Here is a 20,349-nt window from a genome sequence, read left to right on the forward strand (position 1 = left end):
GGTACAGTGAAGAATGGAGCATGGTCTCTGCTCTTGAAGAAAGTGGCCATATAAGCAGATGATCACAATACCATGTGATACAAAAGACAGACACTGTGGCTGGTGGGAAAAAGACAAGGGCTTTCTGTGCAAAAGGAACCCCATGGGCAAAGCCATGGAAGAACATGGCGTAGTCAGGGAACAGTGAGAAGTAAAGCGTGCCTGGAACATCGGATGAGTGTAGAGGAGAGTGGCAGGGCTGATCTAAGTGAGGATTTGGGTTGAGCCCCAGCAAAATTCAATCTCACGCTAGCTTGGCCCTGACACACACATCTGAGCCACGCCTGCCTGTTCTCAACAGCAGATCTCATTTCTTTACTGACTTGAGCCAATCAGAAGCAAGAGCCATGTACACACACACACACACACACACACACACACACTCACAGATACACACACATGGTCTCTTTCTAATCAATGACTGGACTCCATCCCTACTAATGCCCTCTTTCACACCAATAGGAGTAGGAATAATCAGTGAACTTCCTGGTAAAGAACTGTAGGGCAGGACTTGGGGTCTCCCTGACCTAAGACATGGCTACAAATGGAGGCAGCCTTGGCTACATGTACCAGACCTGTGTGACTGTGTGTGTGTGTGTGTGTGTGTGTGTGCGTGCGTGTATGGCTATACATGTGTGAGTGTATACATGCATATCTCTAGGGAGGAGTGTGAATTGTTGCCTTGAAGGGAGAGATAATCCGAATTCCTTGACAGAGAAAGAGGGATAGGTTGGTCCATTGACATCCCTGTAGGATTCATATGAGAAACTTCCTTGGGGGTCAGAAAGTGAGGTGGCTATAATACATAACTTCAGATTATTTGGCTCTCCTATTGAGAGGTGGAGTCTGTGTCTCCTCACCTTGAATATGGGCTGCTTTGACCAGTTGACTATGGTGGAAGTGATGCTACATGACATCCCAGGCTGGGTCACGAAGACCCATGTAGCTTCAGCCTGTTCATGGGAACCCTCACCCTCAGGATTCCTGAGCTGCCATCTAAGAAGTCAGGCTTTCCAGAGACCACCATGCTAGAGAGGCCACATGGAGGTGCTCTGGTTAATATTTCTAGCTGAGCCCAGCCTTTCAGCCATCCCTACTGACACACTAGACAGGTGAGTGAAACCATCTTAAATCCTCCAGACCAGCCCACCTAGCAGCTGAATATCACTAAATATCCTCAACGATGCCTGTGGAACAGGAGAAACACCCAAGCAAGCCTTATCCAAATTCTTGACCCATAAAATTATGGGATATAATAAAATGGGTGTTCTTTTAAGCTACTCAGTTTTGGGGTACTTTGTTATGCAGCACTAGAGAACTGAAACAAATGGATAGTAATAATTCAGTTAATTAAGTACTTGCTATGTATCTGACATTGTTCTAAGTATTTGACAGGCATTAATTCATTTATTCCTAAGAATGGGCTGGAAACCAGAGCAGTTAAGTAATTTTTTCAAGGTAACAGCTTGTAAGTGTGATCACTTAGACCTGAACTCAGGTAGTCTGACACCAGAGCTCATGCTATTAACCTCTACTTTATACTGTAGAATAATAGAGATTAAAAGGCTCTTCAAGATCACATGACCGGGGGTGCCTTGCTGGCTCAGTCAGTGGAGCACGCAACTCTTGATGTCACTGTTGTAAGTTTGGGCCCTACACTGGGTGTAGAGATGACTTAAAAATAAAATCTTAAAAATAAATAAATAAAATAAAAATATTTAGGGGCACCTGGCTCAGTTGGAGGAGTATGTGACTCTTGATCTTGGGGTTTTAAGTTCAAGCCCCATGTTGGGTGTTAGAGATCACTAAAAAAAAAATACAAAAGAATCTTTAAAAAAATCATATGACCGAACCCCTTTATTTTACAGATAAAGAAGTGGAGCAACAGGAGGGTTAAACGAATAGCCCTGGGATCCCACAGTCTCTTTGCACCACGTCAAGTCCAGATCCTACGTTTGCTGACTCTCAGTCTAGGGGGAAAAGCAGAATGGGACATTCTTCTATCTCAACCTGCCCTTCCTTCTGGACCACCATACCTGCCTTCTGTCTCAGGGTCACCATACAAAGTCCTTGATTTCAATCTCTGCCATTTACTGTACATGTGTAAAAATGACTAGCTTTCTCTCAGGACTTCTGGGTACACAAATGCCTGGGTGTGTGCATACACACATATACATCCGTTTTCGTCAGAGCTAGGTAAAATTTTTGTTGACTCCCTCTCAGGGGTTAGGATTTTTGCTTTCAAAGGTATTAGGCTGGCTCAAGATCCTGCACTAGGAATTTCTCTGGTCCTTCTCTTTTCCTCATGTCGTTTAAAGTAGAAAAACTGCATGACTGCATGTGGTAGGCAGCTTCTGGGTTGGCCCCCAGTGATCCCTGCTTCCTGGTGTTCACGTCTTTATGTAATCTCCTCCCTGCGTGGTAAGGGATTGAAGCCTGCCAACACCCATGTCAGTGAGCTTGGAAGCGGATTCCCTTTCCCCCACTCTGTTCTAGTCAAGTCTTTGGATGAGACCCCAACCCCAGCTGGCAGTTGACCGCAGCCTCGCGAGATTTGTTGAGCCAAAAGCACCCACCTAAGCTGTGCTCGCCGTTATGACCCACAGAAACTGCAAGATAATAAATGCCTGTTGTTTAAAAATACTTAGTTCTAGGGGCCCCTGGGTGGCTTAGTCGGTTAAGCATCTGACTTTTGATTTCAGCTCAGATCATGATCTCACGGTTGAAGAGATCAAGCCCCGCCTGCGTCGGGCTCTGGGCTGACTGTATGGAGCCTGCTTGGGATATTCTCTCTCCTTCCCTCTCTCTGTGCCCCTCCCTCTCTCTCTCAATATAAATAAACATTTTGTAAAAACCTTTATTTTTTTTAATGTTATTTTTGAGAGAGAGAGACGGAGCATGAGCGAGGGAGAGGTAGAGAGAGAGGGAGACAGAGAATCTGAAGCAGGCTCCAGGCTCTGAGCTGTCAGCACAGAGCCCGATGCAGGGCTTGAACCCACCAACCGCGAGATCATGACCTGAGCCGAAGTCAGATGCTTAATTAAGACTGAGCCACCCAGGCACCCCCAAAAATCTTTAAAAAAAATACTTAGTTTTAGAGGCGCCTGGGTGGCTCAGTTGGTTAAGCGTCCCCGTCTTCATTTTGGCTCAGGTCTTGATCTCACCGTTTGTGGGATTGAGCCCTGTGTCAGGCTCCATCTGACAGTGTGGAGCCTGCTTGGGATTCTCTCTCACTCTCTCTCTGCCCCTCCTCCACTTGCACATGAGCATGTGTGTGTGCTCTCTCTCTCTCTCTCAAAATAAATAAATAAACATTAAAAAAATTTTTTTAAATTGGGGCACCTGGGTGGCTCAGTCGGTTAAGTGTCCGACTTTGGCTCAGGTCATGATCTTGCAGTCCGTGAGTTTGAGCCCCACGTCAGACTCTGTGCTGATAGCTCAGAGCCTGAAGCTTGCTTCAGGTTCTGTGTCTCCCTCTCTCTGACCCTTCCCCACTCACACTCTGTCTCTGTCTCTCAAAAATAAACATTAAAATCACTTAAAAAAATTTTTTTTAAATAAAAATACTTAGTTTTTGGGTAATTTTTTTTTTTTACACAGCAGTAGATAACCAATGTACTGCACATTGAGGAAATTCTAGGGTACAAATGATGTAAACAGTAAGAGACAGATATAAAAGAATTCTTTCCTTGATCCATCTACTTATTCACTCATTCTTTGAATACACTTCTACCTGCTTTGCCCCTAGGAATACAAATTCCAGCCTAGTGGGAGAGGCGAACTTGTAAATGGATTCTTAAAATTTAGTGATAAATGCAAATAGAGGAAGGTCCGGAGTTTCTGAGCAACACAAAAGAGGGATAAAAATAATTCTGCCTGGCTTTATTGAGAGTACATTTAATTTGGGTTTTTGAAAAAGGGGTGGGAATTTTCCAGGAAGACAAGGGAAGGAAGAGCTTTCCAGGTAGTGGGATCTACATTTACCTGTACTGAGAGGCCAAGAAAGCCTAGTATGTTTGGGGACTCACTGGTCATCCCATGTGGCTGGATTTTTTTTTTTTTTTTTTTGAGAGAGAGAGAGAGGCAGAGAGAGGGGGACAGAAGATCCGAAGTGGGCTCTGTACTAACACCAGTGAGCCCTATGTGGGGCTCAAACTCATGAACCATGAGATCATGACCTGAGCCAAAGTCGGACACTCAACTGACTTAGCCACCCAGACGCTCCCAATGTGGCTAGATCTTAAGAGTACTAGGTGGCAGGGGAGACTGGCAAGGTTGGTTGACTAATCAAGGTACTTGGTGCCAGCCTCAGATTTTTGGTTTTTATCCTACAGGAAATAACAGGTAGAGGTGTTTAAGCTCAGTGAGTACTGTGATCAGATTTGTGTTTTAGAAAGAGAACTCTGGAGGCAATAAGGAGGATGGCGGGAAAGAGGAGTCTAAAGTCAGAGAAATCAGGCAGGATGCTGATTCTGATCCAAGAGAGGGGTCAGATGAGGCCTAGCCCAAGCACTGTCTGTCAAATCGAAAGGAAAGTGAAGGAGGAAGCAGCTTGAAGTTACCAGCTGGGATAATTGGATGGGTGAGCCATCACTCACCAATGGAAGGAATAAAGATAACATGCAGATTGGAGAGTAGAGAATCTGTTAGGATCATGTAGATTATGCTGCAGTAATTAATAACTTTGAAATCTCATTGGCTTAACAAAACAAAGATTTGTTTTGTTTTCTCACTCATACTATAGGTCCTATGTGGTCCACAGGGGTCTCCACTCCATACAGTCACTCAGGGATCCAAGCTCCACCATCTTGTAGCCACACCACCTACAACACATGGCTCCTTTAGTCACGTCCTCAGTTACATGACAGGAGGAGAGAGAGATACTAGAGAATTGTGTACAGGGCTTTTTATTACCCCAGCCCAGACATGATGTACGTTGCTTCCATGCACATTTCATTGGCCAGAACCAGTCTTATGGCCTCTCCTAACTACAGAAGTTTGGAAAGTAGAGGGGAGCACATAGAATACTTGGTGAGCATGATTTTCTCTGTTTATTACAAGAAGGTAATAAACTCAGTTTTGAACGCATTTACTTCAAGCAGAAGATATCCGGTAAGCATTTGGAGATGTGGTTCTGACATTCAGACAGGAGTTGAGAGCTTGAGCTGTAGGTTTGAGCACTGATCTTGTCCCTGCCTTCTGGAGGGTTTATCAGTCAATCAATCTGAGGGATGGCGGCCTGCCTACACCCATGTGAGACATTCTGGACAAGAAGAGAAACATATGTATAAATAGCTGTGATCTGCAAGAGGTCAAGTTACATGCTATTTGGCTACAAGCAAAGTGCCATGAAAGGAAAGATGGAGGAGCAGTGAATCCCATGACGGTGAGTAGGAGTGTCACAAGCAAAGGGCAATGATAGCCGACCTCTCAATGGATTGGTGACCCGACACAGGTAAGGAGTGCATGAGAGCAGCAAAGTATGGTAGATTTGGGGAGAGAGGCACCAGGCAAAAGAGAGAAGTCTAGAAGCGGAGGTAGGCAGGGGGCAGATAGTGGAATGTTTTAATGCCAGGTCAAGGAGCCCGGACTTTATGCTGTAGTTATAAAAAACCACTGGAGGCTTTGGAGAGAGAGGGCACAGATAGATGTGTGAAGAAGAGATAGGAACATTTTTTGGATTACTTTCCTCCCTTCAGTGGAAACCAGGCTCCTCACTTGCAAGCACATAATGTGTACACACACACACACACACACACACACACACACACACACACCTTTTTCTGCCCAGATCCCAGATCCCACTTCTGTATCATAATCCTAGATGATAACTCCTTTATCACTGTTACCAACTAGGCAATTTATGTGACTATCTGCCCACATTATTCCTTCCTCACTTTTCTCCTCCCTCCCTCCCTTCCTTCCCTTTCTATTTTCTTACTGAGATATAACCTAGAGTGAAATGCACAAAGTGCATGTTAAGTATAGATTAATGAATTTTTACGTGTGTCAACACTCACATAAACACTATTTAAGATATAGGACACTTTCTTCCAGTGAGTTCTGCTCTAGAGGCAACCACTATTCTGACTTCTATCACAATCAATTACTTGTGTCTGTTCAAGAACTTCTAGCAATGAAATAATATAATATTCCCTTGTTTGTATCTAATGGCTATGAGGTCCATCCGCATAGTTGAATCCTGGTCTTATCTTGAGCTGTTCCAGCTTTTTTTTTTTTTTTTAACATTTATTTATTTTTGAGACAGAGAGAGACACAGCATGAATGGGGGAGGGGCAGAGAGAGAGGGAGACACAGAATCGGAAACAGGCTCCAGGCTCTGAGCCATCAGCCCAGAGCCTGACGCGGGGCTCGAACTCACGGACCGCGAGATCGTGACCTGAGCTGAAGTCGGACGCTTAACCGACTGAGCCACCCAGGTGCCCCGCTGTTCCAGCTTTTAAACCAACTTCCTATCCTTCTCTTTCCCTCTCCTCTTCTTTCTTCTTCCCTTCTTCCCTTCCTTTCTTCCATCAGTATGTAGAAAGTACCTTTGCAAAGGTGCTAGGGAAGCAGCAGTGAGCAATGCAGATTTGGTTCCTGTTCCTTTGGAAGGGTATGTTCTAGTGGGAGGGCGAGCTGAAACCCCAGGTAATTACAACACAGCGTGATGAGCACAGTGCTAGTCAAGTCTAGGGTGCTATGGGAATTCACAGAAGAGGCGTCAAACCCCAACTTTATGGACCACGGAAGACTTCCTGGAGGAAACAATATCTAAGCGGAGACCTGAATGATGAATAGAGTGTTGTGAGCAGCCGCCTGTGTAAAACCTGCAAGGCAAAAGAGGAAATGGTGCTTTCAAGGAACTGCAGGAAGGTCAGAGATGTTCCGCTCAGCTGGAGCGCAGAGTGCAAAGTGGGAAGGGGTGAGGCTGTGGGGGCTAGGTGGGGCAGATGCTGAAGGGCTTTGTGAGCTCTGCTAAGGAATCTAAACTTGAAGGTGTTGTGGGCCGTCACTGAGGGGTTTTCAGAAGAAAAATGACACCGTGAGGATTTGGTTTCTTTTGTCTATTAATAAATTTGACTTTGAACCGATTTTTTAAAAGCCTTTCAGTTCTTTTAATTTTTATTTATTAAAAAAATTTTTTAAGTTTATTTATTTGAGAGAGAGGAAGAGAGTGCACCAGCAGGGGAGGGGCAGAGAGAGAGAAGGAGAGAGAGAATCGCAAGCAGGCTCCACACTGTCAGTGTGGAACCTCATGAGGGGCTCAAACTCATAAACTGTGAGATCATGACCTGAGCCGAAGTTGGACGCTTAACCGACTGAGCCACACATGCAACCCCCATCCAGTTCTTTTTTTTAAAGTTTGTTTGTTTTTCAGTTTTATTTATTTAAGTAATCTCTATACCCATGTGGGGCTCAAACCCATGACCTTGAGACTAAGAATTCCACGCTCTATTGGCTGAGCCAGCTAGGCGCCCCCTGAATCCATTTTTAAAAGGCATTTTAGGGGCACCTGGGTGGCTCAGTGGGTTGAGCGTCCAGCTTTGGCTCAGGTCAAGATCTTATGGTTCGTGAGTTCAAGCCCCGCATCGGGGTCTGTGTTAACAGCTCAGAGCCTGGAGCCTACTTGGGATTCTGTGTCTCCCTCTCTCTCTGCCCATCCCCAGCTCATGCTTTCTTTCTCTCTCTCTCTCTCTCTCTCTCTCTCTCTCAAAATAAATAAACATTAAAAAAATTTTCTTTTTAAAGGCATTTTAGTTTTTGGAATGGTACGCACATGGTACCAAAAGGTGTATCATGAAGCACAGGTCTCCCTGGCTCGTCCGTCCCCCACTTTACCAGCCCCCCATAGGTGATCTCTCTGTCTGCAGTGTGGAAAGCAACATGGTAATGAAGCAAGAGTGGAAAATGGAGAACTTCTAGGAAGCTATTGCACATTCTAGGTAAGAGAGGACAGTAGCGGTGGTGGGAATGATTTGAAAGGTGCTTAGGAAGCAGAAACAACAGCACTTGGGCACAGATTAGAAGCAGGGGTGAAGGATGACAGCCCAGGGAGGAGGACAGTGCCTTTCAGTGAGCCGGGGGAACAAAGGGGAGCACAGGGAGGGGAATGTGGTGGACGGTCTGCAAAGAAATGCCTTCTCCATTCGGAGCCTTTCATCTAGTTTTCACTCTCCTTGAATCTGGGTGGCCTTTGACTTGCCTTGATCAATAGGATGCAGTAAAACTGATGTCCTGACAGTTCAGGTGTAGGTTTTAGGAGGCCCGCCACAGTTTCCACTTTGGCGTCTCGGAAGCCAGCCACCATGTGAAGCGTAAGCACGCTGCAGGAGAGAAAGAGGCTACTCAGAGAGGGAGAGAGACACTCTGGAGGATGAGAGACTAGGCAGGAAAGAGAAGCACCCCCATCTCTCCCTGCCACGTTAGCAGAGGCGCCAGACACATTAGTAAGGCCACCTCAGATGCTCCAGGCCCAGCTGAACTCCCCCCCCCCCCTGCCCACCCGGCCAACACTGCAGGGAGCGGAGGCAAGCCGTCCACACCAAACCCTGCCCAAACTGCAGAATAACATAAAAGATTGCTGTTGGTTTAAGCCACTAAGTTTGGGATGGATTGTCACCCAATAGATAACTGAAAGAAGTAGGGAGGGATGGGGGAGAGAGGGTAGAAGTTCTGTATCCATGGTCTTTCCTTCTTTTCATTCTTAAAATCCTCAGTGTCCCTGTGAAACACCTGCAGCTTTATAATTCAGCTTTATAATCTTCCACCTAGAAGGTTCAGGTGTCTTGGTCTACTGTTTCTCCAGTGCCCACATCAACAGCTCTGAAACCCAACTGCATGTTGATTACTGTTTCCTTGGGTCAACCTAGGGTTGGTTCCAATTCTATCTTTGTTTCGGCAGTGGGGGGGGAGGGAGGAGGAATTTGTTTTTTCTAACATCATACCCCAGGGAGAAATGTTATTTTTTTGTATTCCTCATTTTCTAATGCAGGGCTAACTGTAAAGTATAGTTGTTCACTAAATGCCAGACGAATGACTAATGAGGCTCACTTGGAGAGAATCCTAAATGGGGTTCAATTCCTAACTTCCTGTTCTAACCAGAGGCCTTCAGTTTCTCCATTTATGCAAGAAGGTCTCACCGCACTCCTTCCGACTCATGTACAGTAATGAGTTAAGGGGCTTCAACGTTGTCAGAGAGCCATCTGTCTGTGCCTCCATGGAGAAATGGCTGGGCCCAGGAGGAAGCAGGTGATGTGACACAAGCGGGTGTGGGGACAAAGACCTAGAGAGGTCTATGTTCCTCAGCAGGAGAGGGGACGTGTATATTTGCTGCATGAGGGCGAGAGGGTGACTGACCCCATGCTCCCTGTCTCAGTGGCCCTTCTCTGCCCTCACACGGGACTGCCGCCAAGAAATGCCAGTTGGGAGAGCCTGCCATCACTCCCCTCCTCTGGATTGCCTCTCCAGGGAGACTTGGGTACCCTCCATGCAGTTCCTGTTGACTGCTCTTGGTGGCCTGCCCAGAGCCCATTTCTCCACAGGTCTGAGGAGATGGGCATCTTCCCTGTAGCCCCAAACCCAGTTCTAGTGACAGTGGAATCTAAGAAGGAACTCAGAAGACACTCTAGTCTAACTTTCCCATATTCAAGATAAGGAAACTAAGGCCCAGGTCAGGGAAGTGACTTGTCCAAACGCCCCAACTGGTTCATGGCAGAGGTGAGGCCAGCACCCACATTTCTCAACTCCCAAATTGGTGCCCTCTGTTGCTTACACAGCCTCCCGCAGGGCTCTCCCCTCTCTGACCTCCCTTTCCTTTATACTATTCCTTCTCTTCTCAGCCTCTCTCCAGCACATGCCCCACGTAGGGACACTCCCAATAGGGGAGGGGGTGGCTAGCAGGCAGCTTGTCCTAATGGATGTGGGACATACAGAAGGCAGATGAGGTGTGTGCACTCCGAACATGTCAAGCGGCGCCACTTAACACAGCTGCTCAGGCTTGGGCATCGATACACATGCACACATGGACAGTCACACACCTCCTTTAGGGTCACCTATGCTTTCCACCAGTCCCCCCAGTCAGATGGACCTTGGCACAAAGTCAAGTCACAAGACTCCTCACCTGGCCTCAGCCCTTGGTGTCCCACAAACTAGCTAAACTGGTGGCACCTGGGTAAGGACAGCTGAATGACCCGTTCTGGCCCTTGATCCAGAGATGGGAAAGAGAAGACAGGTTCAGAGCTGTCATCAACGTGGCACATCTTTATGTACTTAGAACTCCTGCCTCTGGGTCCCTAAATGTCCCTCCCTGAGAGGATAACAGGAGGGTGAGGACCCCACTTTCCTTCTTCTTTCTGCTCCCTTTGCTACCCCCCTCTCCCCGTCTTGATAAGAATCTGTTTGAATGAAGCTCCTGCCAGGCCATAGATTCCATCTGAGACACAGCTGGATCTCTTAAAACACAAGGGGAGATGTTTATCTTTCCTCCCAGCTCTGTCCTGTCACCTCCTCCTGGGCATTGCCAGCCAAGGGCACCGCCTGGTGAGACAAATTAGGTAAGTCTGAGCTGGGCCCCTGGTACCTACTGCTAAGAGGGTAAGCAGTGCTGGGGGAGGGGCGGGCCACAGAGCCGAGGGGGAGGGGCGGGTAGGGCGGGAACTGAGACGTCCCTTCAGAGTTGTTCACCTCTTCCCTCCTCCTCTGCTCCCCACTCCACCCCACCCCCAGTCATTCCAATACCCCCCACCTCTGGAAAAGCCAGATTGGGATTCGATCCCCAGCCAGTTGCCGGAGTTCCGGAGCAGCTGTCCCAGGCTTGGGAGGGGGAGGGGGCCAGGAATGCTGGAGCTGAGGCCTGGGCCGCCCCAGACAGAGCAGGCTCTGAATTCTGGGAATGTTTGTGCAGCTGGAGCCCATTAGGGGAGGGAGCCGCGCCGCTTATTAATCCCAGCCTTGTTCCCCGGGAGGGGCCAGGGCCCTGCACACGAGTGGAGGGGGACGGGGCTCTGCTGCAGGAGGCGGCCCCCAGCCCTCAGCCCCCTGCTTGGTTGAGACTCCATCAGGAGCTTGGAGATCTGGGGCCCTGTGCCTGGCTGGCATGGTGCACATGTGTGTGGGGAGGCGAGTGTGGAGGGGTGGGTGTGGGCACAGGTAAGGGGCCTGTGGGGGGTGGGGGACGCGGTGAGGTTCCACAGAAGTGCTCCTACCTGGGGAGGCGGGAGGCACACGGTGGTGCTGGGAGGGGGTGCTGTGTACTCCTCAGGGATCCTCACCTGCCCCCCAGAAGCTCCTTGCTGGCAGGCACTCTTACAGCAGGAGAAGAGAAGGAGGTCATGAATTCCTGTTGGCTTAAGTATTTGAGTGTGTGCACAAAGAGGGCTGAGCAGTGAGTGGGGAGGCAGCCACGGGGGCCACATCCTGCAGCAGCTCCAGGAGTGGCCATTTAGTAACGTGAAGAGCACCTCTGGGAGTGGTGCAGTGTGTGACCTGTGCAGCCACACACAGTGCTCCGGGTGTAGGGAGTCTGGGGGCCTGGGTTTAGTTCCAAGCTAGCACTGCGGATAGGGTGGTGCACTGAAACTGAAACAAAGGGCCTGGCCTGGGGTCCCAGTTCTACGGACTAACTGTGGGGCCTGGGATACATTTCTTAGCTCCTCGGAGCCTTGCTTCCTTTATTGGGATAGGGTCGGTCCTATGTGTCTTATAGGGTTGTTGTACAGATCATGTTCCTTTGTCTCTGTATCCATCCATCCATCCCACAAACTTAATGGCTACTATATGCCACATATTCTGCTAGTGACCAGGGCCTTAAAAGTGAATAAGGACATTGACCGTTAGAAGCTCATCCTTAATAGTATGGGGTGGTGTGGGGTTATCATATACACGGATAGAGTGTAATGTGGCAAGCTCTAACCCTGTGTCATGGAGACTGGAAGAGGAAGCAGTGCTAGCCAGCCCATCACAGGTGTGTTCTTAGGATAACATGTATGAAGGTGCCCTGTACACTATATGCCCAGCACAGTGTGGAAAGAGGCCGTGGCAGGATCCTCTGAGACAGAACTGAGGTCTCATTGTACTTGCTGGCACATCTCCAGCTGGGGCTGGGGCTGCTGGATGCTCAGGGTGATAATACCAGAAAGTTCCAGAATGAACTAGGACTTTGGTAGGTTGGGAGCTATGACAGAAATCCCAGAAACCCCTTTGAGGGCCAAGGAGGAAGGCTCTATGACCAATTCGATAGAGAAGGTTAGCTTTATTTTTGGGGAAGCTTTTTTTTTTTTTTTTTTTTAACGTTTATTCATTTGAGAGAGAGAGAGAGAGAGAGAGAGAGAGACAGAGGATCCCAAGCAGGCTCATGCCGATAGCAGAGAGCCCGATGCGGGGCTCAAATCATGAGATCATGATCAGAGCCAAAGTCTGACACTTAACAGGCTGAGCTACTCAGGGTAGCCACCCCCCCTTTTTTTTTTTTTTGAGAGAGAGGGTTAGCTTGGTGCCTTTGCTGAATTTCATCCTGGGAGATGGTGAGGAGGGAATGGGGCAAATGGGAGAGGGAAAGTCAATAAAGGGCTGGGGCCTTGGGAGCTTTGGAGAGGGGTCATCTGCCTCAGCCATCCCCAGAAGCCTCTGCAAACAGGAGGAAGGAAGGCCTCTCCTCTCACCCCCAACCCCACAACAGTCCCTGAGTTCACAGGGTCTCTAGCTCAGGTAGAGCTCCCTTCAAAACGTCAGAGAACTTCCCAGGAGGGCTGCTGGGACAGGAACCATAGAACACCAAGCCTTGTAATTACTCTGACAAAAATTTAGGATCTTGGGATGGGCAAGGAATGGGAACAGTTGTCTGAGAATTCCCAGGTCATGCCTGCAAAGTGTTGGCCCCAATGGCTCCAAATGGCACCGGCCATTTCAGGCATAGATAGCCTCTGAAGTGAGTACTCCTGTCCAAGGGGCTCACTGCAGTTAGGTTCCAGGCCACATGTCTAAGGAACTAAACAAGGGCTATCTCTGTGGAACAGAATCAGAGAGGTGAGTAGGAGGCCCACAAAATTCTGGAGGCTCAGTTCCTGCCTTTGGGGAACCCTAGTCTAAGACGGGATACAGCCCCTGCTCTCAGGAAACTTGTGTTCTAGTGAAAGGGAGACATCATTTGTTCTCCAGGAACATCTAGACGAGAGATATAGCCTTTGTCCTTAGGAAACCTCCAGTCTGCTGATGGATCTCCATCTATGATACAAAAAATTATGGATATGGGGCGACTATGAGACAAGCTAATGAACCAAGTACCAGTTATGGGCAGTCAGGAGTAGTAGAATGAATGATAGGGGAGAAGAAATATGGAGTTCGCTCTAGGAAGCTCCTGGAGGAAGAGGGTAAACAATAAAGTAGACTACAGTCAGTTGGGGGAGAGCACGTTTCTCTGTAGGGATGCCCCAACTATCTCTCCCGTCTTGGGGAGGGGTGTGAAATGTCCAGGCTGCACTAGCTGATCCCTAATATCCCTTTCAGCTTTAACATACTAGACTTCCTGGCCCCAGCCCTCTCACCCCTGCTTCCTCTCCCTCAGAGCCTCCCCCACCCCTGCCCTTCCTCTCGGCCTTCCATTTGGTCTCTCCTGAGGCAGGTGGTCCAGCCAGCTGCTTGGCCTGTGTGGAGATGAGATCCCACCCACAGTGTGGGATGGCGTTCAGTGGGGGTGGGCTGTGACCTGAGGAGCTGACAGCTGGGTTTGGGGCTCAGGCAGGGGGCACAGGGGTGAGGACATGGCTTGTGGCAACTTTTCCCAATACCCTCAAGTAGGGGAGATTTGTGGGGAAGGAGAGAAGGGTTCCAGGGATGTCCTAGATTCCAGCTGTGGTGGGTCTGGGTCCCTTTGCAGAGGTCTAGGAGGGCCCATCAGGGAAGAACAGGTTGAACTCTACTTCCCCGGAGCTGGGGGACACTGGGGCTAGAGTTGGGCCAGGCTGGGTGGTTCCTGCAGCTGCTGGGCGTGCTCCTTGGGAAGGAGCTGGGAGGTGGGGGGCAGTGTGGATTGGAAAGGACAGCTGGGTCTGCCAGGAAGCCTGGCCTGACATCCCTCCTGAGACACTTCCCCTCCCTCACCCTACACATGTGGGCCATGATGGAGGGGGGCGGTACTCTCCACCCCAGAACAAGAGGTCAGACAGTGACCCGGGAGAGCTGAGAGCCGGGACTAGGCCTGAGGGAGCTGTGTTATTTCCGTCTCAGCACCTTTCCATCAGAAAGACTTACAGGAAAAGCTCCTGGGTCACATGGAGTACCCAGCAATAGACGGTGGCTGGATGGCTGAATGGAAGACTCAAGTCCTGTTTTCACTGATTCAGCCGAGTACCCCCCACCAGTGATGCCCTCTGTATCACTGGTTCTGAAACTTTAACAGTGTCTAGGAGTTACTTGTTAAAACATAATGCCATGAAGTCCACCTCACTTCAGAGATTTTGATTCAGTAGATCTAGAGTGGGGGCTGAGAATTTGAAGTTCCTGCAAGTTCCCAGGTAGTGCTGACGCTCCAGGTCCAAGGCCACGCTTCGAGTAGGATACTACTCCTTTTTTCTCTTTCTTCCTCAGCTGTCTCATCCTTCTCCCATCCCCTGCCCGCCTGCCTGCCCCTCCACCCATCAAGCACAAGCCAGCTCAGCTGTTAGTGGCGAAGCACATGGTGGGGGTGGCAGAGGCCAAGGTCAGACTCTCCAGGAGTAGAGCTGGGCTCAGCCTGCCTTCTTCTATTGAACCTAGGCCTGGCAACGTACTGGGGTGAGTCTCTATCCCTTCCTTGCTTCTCTTCCCCAGCACAGTGACCTTCAACCTGGGGGTCCCGGAGGATTCCATATGTGGACCAAGCATCACCTGTAGAGTAGAATTTTCCCACCAGGTCTGTGTGTTAATGTTTTTCAAATATGTATGGATGCTGTTGTATGAAAAAATATATACTCATTTAAAAGTCTTAATGAATTTATACTTTCTCAACTTAAAAAAGTTACAAAATACATGATACTTACAAAGCATTTTGGCATTTTGTCAAGATGAATGATCCTCAACATAGCCTAAGAGAGCGTGCATGATTTGTACAGGCTATTGCCCCAGCTCCATTCAAGTTCCCCCTCCTCACCACACAGGCCTTAGTTCAATTGCACAAATTGACCTAACTCCCTCTCCTCCCTCTGGCCTCAGGGCCTTTGCACATGCAGTTCCCTTTGCCTACTACAGTCCAATAATCTGTCTCACTTCACAATCCCTTCCACTCCTTAGCCTGGTTAACTTTTACTTTTTCTACAAATCTAGGCTAATCACTTCCTTAGCAAATCCTCCCCATCTTTCTGATCATGTCATTTCCCCCTTTAGAGGTTGTCACAACACGTATATATATGCGTATTCCTCTGTCTGTAACCCTCAAGGTTGTTTTAATTTTACGTTATGTGTGTCCCTTTAATTTCTGACTTCCCTATCAGTGTGAAATTTCTGTGAGGCAGAGTCCCTTTGCTTCTTCTGCTTATTGCCCACTGTTGTAGCTCTAGGGCCGACAACAGTGCCTGGCACTAACAGCGTACTTAATAAACATGTGGTTAATGATGCAGTCAGTTAGTCAGTTGACAAATAAAAGATCCCCTCCATAGCTGAAGGCAACAGCCAGAGAACTTTGCAGCCAATCTGGCACCCAAAGACAAAAGTTGAAAACAGTCCATATAAACAAAACAAAACAAAACAACAAAAAACCCTCCAACGACTGCTACACCTGTACTGCTCCTGATGGGGATTTTCTGACCACTTGTTCTCATTGGTACACCATAGTTTTGGTCCCTTCTGTAGAGGTGAGAGAGAAGCAGAGGTGACTGGCTGGCAGCCAGAGTAGTAGGAGATGGGAGGGAGAGGGAGAAATTGGAGAAGAGCAGATGAAAGAGAAGGGAGAGAAGAAAACAGGGGGAGGGGCACCTGGGTGGCTCAACCAGCTAAGCCTCAGACTTGATTTGGGCTCAGGTCATGATCTCACGGTTTGGGGTTTGGTTCCTGGGATGGAGTCCCTCGAAGGGCTCTGCACTGGCAGCATGGAGCCTGCTTGGGATTCTCTCTCCCTCTCTGTCTCCCTCTCTCTCTCTCTCTGCCCCTTCCTCGCTGTGCATGCGTGTGCATGCACACTCACGTGCTCACTTGCTCGCTCTCTCAAAGTAAATAAATAAACTTATAGAGAAAAGAAAGGAGGGCAGGAGAGACAGACAAGAGAAAAAAAGGATGTGAAGAGGAGAAAGAGGACAAACCTCTCCCAGGACAAAGTGAAAAGAAGACAATTTCCAGAGATCAGAATAGGGTCAAGCGTGGAGCCAGAGGGGTGTCATTTGACTGCCTTGCTTTGTGACCTCCTCCTCCACGCTCAGTCATCCCTTCTCTCTTTCCCGATCCCCAGCTCCCTCCCCGTCTGCCCCAGGAGCTGGGCTAGTTTATTTTCCTTGGGAAGGCTTCCTGAAAGGGGAGCCTGATTTGCCTGACACATGAAAAGTGTCTCAGACTGCTGTCTGACCCTTCCCGCAGAGCCCCAGCTCCAGGGAGTTTGTCTGACATGCAGTCACACACGTGGACACACACACACACACACACACACACACACACACAACCTGGCACATGGTGCACACATGCCCCCAGGGACCCCAGGGTGAGTCTAGGAGTTGTGTGAGCACAAATGTGTATGTACACAGGCACCCCCTCACATGTAGATAAGATGCAATGTACAGGTACCCAAAGCTTACCGCCCCCCCCGCCCCCGCCCCACATGGGTGTCTCGTACCTGTGCTCGGCACATAAGCTCACTCATTCACGTGTGAAACATTATTCCAAACCCCCACGTGTGCCCATTTCCACTCTTTGTTGTGACGCTGTGTGGGGAAGACGCGAGTGTTGGACACATGTGGTGTGACTGGCCCTTGTGAGTGGCTGGTGTGGCCCAGGGCCAGCGGCAGCTTCTCCCCGAGTCAGAGGAGGAGTGCCAGAGAGACCACCCACTGTGTTGGGGGGTTCCCCCCCACACACTGCCTGGGGATGGGAGGTGGGACGTCTGTGTCCTCAAGGTCCCTGACTTCAGGCTCTTTTTTTTTTTTCTTTTTAATGTTTATTCATTTTTCAGAGAGAGAGAGACAGAGCGTGAGCAGAGGAGGGGCAGAGAGAGAAGGAGACACAGAATCCGAAGCAGGCTCCAGGCTCCGAGCTGTCAGCACAGAGCCCGACGTGGGGCTCGAACTCACAGACCGAGAGATCGTGACCTGAGCCAAAGTCAGACACTCAACTGACTGAGCCACCCAGGCGCCCCAACTTCAGGCTCTCTTGGAGTCAAGAGTGCCATCTGTACTTCCAAAGGGTGCTCCTAGGAATTGGAAGGGAGTTCTCTCCTGCACACCATATCCCCTGCCTAGCCTCGTTTTGCGGGGTCCAAGCCCACTCCATAGGGCCCAGAGCTCCTGCCCTCCAAAAGGAGACTTGCTGGGGAGTGAAAAGCTCAGGGGCTGCTCCGCCCCCTACCAGTCAGCATCTACTACATTCCACTCGCCAGGTACTTCATGCACAATATCTTAGTTAATATTTCTTTTTTTTTTTCAAGTAAACTTCACCCCCAGTGTGGGGCTTGAACTCCCAACCCAGAGATCAAGAGTTGCATGCTCCACTGACCGAGCCAGCCAGGAGCCCCTGCTATTTAACGCTTGTAACTAGCTTGTGAAAGCCTTCTACTCTTCCTTTAGGGATGGGGAACTGAAACTTTGGGGGTATAGAAACGTGCCCCGCTCATGAGGCCAAGAGTTGGGATTTGGTCCCAGGTCTGCCTGCCGCCTAAGTCCATGGTCTTGAACACCGTGACATACTGCCTCCAACGTCACTTGTCTTACCTCAGAAGCTGCCCGGAAGGAGCTGAGATGACTATGGTACAATGGCCTGGCACAATGCCTGGCACCTGGAGTGCATTTGAATATGCCTTCTTTCTCCTTTGGTTTCCTGTGTGGAGGAGAGCGGGGTGTGCAACACTCCCCTGACCAGTGGGAGGGGGCTTCGGCAGCAAGTGAGTGAGGCAGGCAAGGTGGGCAAAGAGGCAAATGTAGAAGCCAAGCCCCCCACCCCTTACCACCCCCACCACTTTCACCTCTGGAGCCTGGCCCTGGTGAGAAGCCGAAGAAACCAGGGATCATCAGCGGGCACCCCCAACACTCACCCACGCCCGCCTGCTATGGGGGGCATGGCTGGAGAGGATGAGAATCCTCCACACCCATTGCTTGTCCTCCTGCTCTCTGCCGCCTCCCTCCACCCCAAAAAGAGGCATTCCCAGACTCCCAGACAGAGGGAGCGGAGGGGCTGGGAGTGGAAAGGGAGGAGGGGCCGCCACACACTGAAGCCTTTGTGGGATTCCCAAGAGTCGAGGTGGAAACACTTCATATATCAAGTGTGTTTGTCCCTCCCTGGGGAATGGGAGGGGGGAGTGGCAAGGGGGAGGGAGGACGTGGTGGAGGGCTTAGGGCCTGAAATAGGAAACATCAGTGTGTAACCCGAGTCCGGGAAGGGAGGAGGGGGCTGCCCAGAACCTTTCTTGAGGAACTGACCTGTTCTTGGCTTCTGGGATCCCCACTCTGGGGCTTCTACTCCCCCCTTCTCAGGCCCCTATTCACTGTGCAGAAACACACAACACCGGCCACTCCTTCCAGACCCTGTGTTCTTCCTGCCAGGCTCCATAGTTACCTTCCCTGCATCCCACTCTTGTTCACTCCCTGGCCTGCTCCTTGGTTCTCCCGGAGTCCACTCTTCCCTCACCCCACTTCCCCCACCGAAGTCTCTATTCCACCACCACCCCACCTCGCCATCTTCAGAACTCTGCTCCGGCCAAGGCTCTGAGACTCCTGGCCACCGTCTCCCCTGGATCTCCTCTTTTTGGAGCTCACTCTCTTCAACCACAGCCTTGCCTCCTGCTGCCCAAAACTGTTCTAGGATCCTAGGTCAGTCTTCTCTAAGTCTTGACAGGTTCCTTGCCTCTGTTCCCTCACTCGTGTCCCTGACCCAGCCAACATGCCAGATAACAGGGATACTGTATTGAGAGTGACTATAACCCAGCTCACTCAGTAACCTTGTAATGAATATAACTGTGACAATTCAGAAAAGTTATTTAAGAAGTTATTCAAGCTTATTCAAGAAGCATTTACTGAGGGCCTACTAAATGTCAGATCCTCTGCTAGCTGCTGGTCAGGAACTCACAGTACATATCACCCTTAGGCTCTAGGCAAGAGGGTACCCAGTGCTGAGACTCCACAGCACAAAGTCCATGGGATGCGTCTCCCCTGAACCTGCATGGTCCCCTCCACACTCCTTCTAGACCATGCCCTGGGTTCCTGGCCCAGTGCTGTGTGAAACCATACTGATATCTGAGGCAGAAGAAAGAAAGAAAGAAAGAAAGAAAGAAAGAAAGAAAGAAAGAAAGAAAGAAAGAAAGAAAGAAAGAAAGAGAGAGAGAAAGAAAGAAAGAAAGAAAGAAACAAAGAAAGAGGGAGGGAAGGAGGGAAGGAAGGGAGGAAGGAGGCAAAGAAGGAGGAAAGAGAGAGAGAGAGAAAGAGAAAGAATGAAAGGAAGGAGGGAAGGGGGAAGGGAGGAAGGGAGGAAGGAAGGAAGGCAGGCAGGAAGGAAGGGAAAGACAAAAACCAAAAGCCCAAACAGTAGTAACAACAAAAACAGTTGTTGTTGACCCTGTCTTTATTTAAAATTTTGATATTTTACTATGAATATTTTGCATTTAATTTGATTTTTTAAATATTGTGTTAAAATATTATTTATTACTGAATTTTTTGGTGTTCCTTAAATTTTGCACCTGAACTGAGGGCTTCCCTGATTTCCCAAATTCCCCATCTTTTTTTTTTTTTTTAACGTTTATTTACTTTTTTTGAGACAGAGAGAGACAGAGCATGAACGGGGGAGGGTCAGAGAGAGGGAGACACAGAATCCGAAACAGGCTCCAGGCTCCGAGCTGTCAGCACAGAGCCCGACGCGGGGCTCGAACTCACAGACCAAGAAATCGTGACCTGAGCCGAAGTCGGCCGCTCAACCGACTGAGCCACCCAGGCACCCCCCAAATTCCCCATCTAAGTGACCCTAGACTCCCTGCCCCCTCAACCTTGGGCAGGCGGAGCTCAAGTGCACGTACCCTCAGACCTGAGGGGTTGTCAAGGGTTGGCTGTTTGTGGGTGTGAGTAGGGCTTGCACACATGGGCCACGGAGGTGTCCCTGCCAGAGCAGAGCAGAAAGGAATTGCTGGTGGAAACAAGGTGGGTAGGTGAG

At 49.4% G+C, this 20,349-nt stretch overlaps 2 long non-coding RNA genes across 7 annotated transcripts in view; one reads left to right on the plus strand and one right to left on the minus strand.

Annotated features, from left to right (window-relative positions):
- LOC113596292 (uncharacterized) overlaps window positions 1-20,349 on the minus strand; it is a 100,113-nt gene that overhangs the window by 41,689 nt on the left and 38,075 nt on the right. The window contains exons 3-4 of one of the 6 annotated variants that reach the window (XR_008294225.1): window positions 6,591-6,869; window positions 5,076-5,302 (exon numbers count right to left, since the gene is read on the minus strand). The exons of 3 other annotated variants lie outside the window; for them this stretch is intronic. This is a non-coding gene — a long non-coding RNA (uncharacterized LOC113596292). Of the gene's footprint in view, window positions 1-5,075; window positions 5,303-6,590; window positions 6,870-7,797; window positions 8,367-17,924; window positions 18,031-20,349 lie in introns of those variants that run through there. 2 more of the 6 variants (XR_008294227.1, XR_003417039.2) reach the window with 2 other exon arrangements.
- Window positions 5,356-19,554, plus strand: LOC128313467 (uncharacterized). Its single transcript, XR_008294230.1, has 3 exons — window positions 5,356-5,494; window positions 14,626-14,811; window positions 17,173-19,554. It is a non-coding gene; the product is annotated as an uncharacterized LOC128313467 (long non-coding RNA).

Source organism: Acinonyx jubatus, chromosome E1, assembly GCF_027475565.1.
Source record: "Acinonyx jubatus isolate Ajub_Pintada_27869175 chromosome E1, VMU_Ajub_asm_v1.0, whole genome shotgun sequence".
Classification (NCBI taxonomy): domain Eukaryota; kingdom Metazoa; phylum Chordata; class Mammalia; order Carnivora; family Felidae; genus Acinonyx; species Acinonyx jubatus.